At 44.7% G+C, this 3,031-nt stretch overlaps 1 non-coding gene across 1 annotated transcript; it reads left to right on the top strand.

Annotated features, from left to right (window-relative positions):
• The first annotated feature begins 2,618 nt into the window (after positions 1-2,618).
• TRNAA-UGC (transfer RNA alanine (anticodon UGC)) lies at positions 2,619-2,690 on the top strand. The gene has a single exon. It is a non-coding gene; the product is annotated as a tRNA-Ala (tRNA).
• Positions 2,691-3,031: the final 341 nt, after the last annotated feature.

The raw sequence follows: 3,031 nt of genomic DNA, 5'->3' as shown, positions 1-3,031 counted from the left end.
GATTGGCACTCATGTCTCTCATTTTGTCATACTTCATTTCTCAGCAAGTATTATTAATTTATTGCACTTCTATCGTTCCCACTTACCTGGATCTAAATCCCCTGAGGTAACACATTGCTAATATTCTTTATGTCCTTCTGCACTGTCTTCTTCTTTTTGTCCTTCTGCACTGTCTTCTTTTTTTTTTTTGAGATGGAGTCTTGCTCTGTCGCCCAGGCTGGGGAGCAGTGGCATGTTCTCGGCTCACTGCAACCTCTGCCTCCTGGGTTCAAGTGATTCTCATGCCTCAGCCTCCCAAGTAGCTGGGACTACTGGCATGTGCCAACACACCTCACTAATTTTTGTATTTTTAGTAGAGGTGGGGTTTCGCCATGTTGGCCAGACGAGTCTCCAACTCCTGACCTCTGGACATCTGCCTGCCTTGGCCTCCCAAAGTGCTGGGATTACAGGCATGAGCCACTGTGCTGGGCCTGCACTCTTTTGTCTTCTTTGATACTTTGTAGACAACATGGAAGTTGAAAGAAAATAATATTGAAAAGAAGTAAATATCTCAACTTGGGATTCTCCTCGATGAGTTGAAGCTGATGCTCTGTCGTATGTTGGTGAGCAGACCTTGGAGTGGCCTGACTGGAGTGAGAAAATTGGAGGAGGAAGATCTTAGTAAACAAAACTGTTTTTTGGTCCAGCATTCCATTACTTTTCATGGCATAGCTGCAAAAAGGGACTGGTCTAGGATTTTCTGAAATAGTGATGTTGAATACAGTAAACTGTCCTACCAACTACTAGATATCCAGAAATTGGGACAATCATCAGTTTTAGAGGATTTACTGAAATGTAGGATCAATTGGGGTATATAGCTTGCTGGTAGAGTACCGGCTAAGCATGCAGGTGAGTCCAGGTTTATTCCTTCAATACTGCTTTTCTCTTACTTCTTCAAAGCTGTACTTAAATAACACACCCCTGTTGCATCAGCACAAGACAAGAAGAATTGAGAGAGAAATATCCCCGTCACTCAGGATCTCCCGAAAGGAGAGGAACAATCATGTCACCACCACATTAGTAAGCTCTCATTCTTTTCGTTTCATTACACAGTTTCCTGAGGAACAACCATGAAAAAGAACGATCAAGGAAAAGAAAAAGAGGCCCTTAAGCAATCTTTGTTAACAAATCTTCTTGTGGTTGTTCCTGTGTGAAGCCTGAGGAGCCGAAACTCACCCACTGATTTTTCTCTCCCCTCACTTCTCTTCCATGCACACAGATGGCAGTAGTTTCAATCAATTACCAAATGTGGCACGTTATTGGTCCCAACTTCTGAGTGAGGGATCAAGGGAAAGACATCTCTCAAATAATGCAGTGCTTTCGAAACTCAATAGTTGACATAATTACTAGTGTCAGTGAAGGTAGAGGTGTAGCTGACATAACTCAGTTGGGAGAGCCCCCGATTAAAGGTCTAAAACTCCCATATCCCTCCTCAGAGTTTGAAATCAATGATTTGTTTCAGCAGCATGTTGCCTGATCACAAATATCCTCCTGCACTCACTTTTCAAGGAAATCTTCTAGAGGGCTAAGGCGAGGAGAATCAAAATTGGGTGCCTTAAATGTTCCTTGCCTTTGCCAGTGAACACTTTTTTTTCAGTGTTTTGAGTCTTTAAAGGAAAACTTGCTTGATACAGCTTTCGTCAGTGTTACACAACAGCTCTTGGATAAAGAAGCAGCCCAAGGCTTTGACGTGAATACGTACATCCTTGGCCTTATATGCTAAGCTGAAAGCTTCCCGTGAACAAAGGGCTCTGCTCATTCCCAGACAATTCAATTCTATTTTCTTTGCCATATCCAGGACCTGCCCGCATTTTCCAATCCCCCGGTGGCACTGCTTGAAGGTTTCCGGGCCTCTTTGACTTTTTCTTTCAAATATGTACATATGTAGCAGAATTTCTGCTTGTGTCCGTGGGTTCTCAAAAGGAAGGCAGTTGGAAATTCTCTCCGCTGCCCTGCGTCTGGCCTTGCCCTGTTTATTCCCTAAGTCTGGGTGGGAGGGAATATGTCACTCCATTTAAAGTTGATGGAGTTTCGAAGTCGCTGTTTTAAAACCCCTTTGTGGATATAATAATCGTCAAGCGAGTAATAGAGATGGGGTGTGGAATCAGAGCAGGACAATCTCAGAACCTGGGACTCACGAAAAGAGCTGGAAAATGGATGTTGGCAGAGCCTCCGACCCAGCATGGTGTGAAGTTCAAGGAAAGCCCGCGGCTGCCTCTGCACTGAAAAGCACTTTTTTCTGAGTCGTTATCGCTGCTATATATGTTGGAGACTTGAGACTGTCTCAGGACCTTCCTGGTGGAGGCAAGAAACTCTCACCTAGTCGCTGGAGAGTGGACCTTGGAGCAAGTTAACAGGAATGGGAAGGTCCTAGAATCAAAAACGGTGCTATTCAGACTAAAATCTGTTACTCGTTTAACGAAGCCACTACACAGTATCCAGTCTTGTAACTTCAGAGATAATGAAATTTAATCCAGTGGACTTTCTCTAGCTAACTATTAAATTAAAAAACTATAACAAAACCAACAAGAAAAATAGCAACAGCATTTTATAAAAGAACCCAGGCCCCTTTGCGGTCCGGGGGTGTAGCTCAGTGGTAGAGCGCGTGCTTTGCATGTACGAGGTTCCTGGTTCAATCCCTGGCACCTCCATCTTTCCTTTAGCCAATCCGTCCTCTTTCAATATGGACGTCCATTGACTTGGAAGAAGCAGATCTCAGGTCTGTTTGGGTGAGTGATTGGAAGAACTTGGATAACCCAAACCGCGTTTCTTAAGCAATGCGGAGCTTGCCAATGTGAACTTTGAAAATTCATTTGCGGCCGGGCGCGGTGGCTCACTTTGGGAAGCTGAGGCGGGTGGATCACGAGGTCAGGAGATCGAGATCATCCTGGCTAACACGGTGAAACCCCTTCTCTACTAAAAATACAAAAAAATTAGCCGGGCGTGGTGGCGGGCGCCTGTAGTCCCAGCTACTCGGGAGGCTGAGGCAGGA

The sequence above is a fragment of the Pongo abelii genome, chromosome 5 (genome assembly GCF_028885655.2).
Source record: "Pongo abelii isolate AG06213 chromosome 5, NHGRI_mPonAbe1-v2.0_pri, whole genome shotgun sequence".
NCBI lineage: Eukaryota > Metazoa > Chordata > Mammalia > Primates > Hominidae > Pongo > Pongo abelii.
The sequence above is the reverse complement of the archived record's forward strand: the minus strand, read 5'-3'. Positions and strand labels throughout refer to the sequence as shown.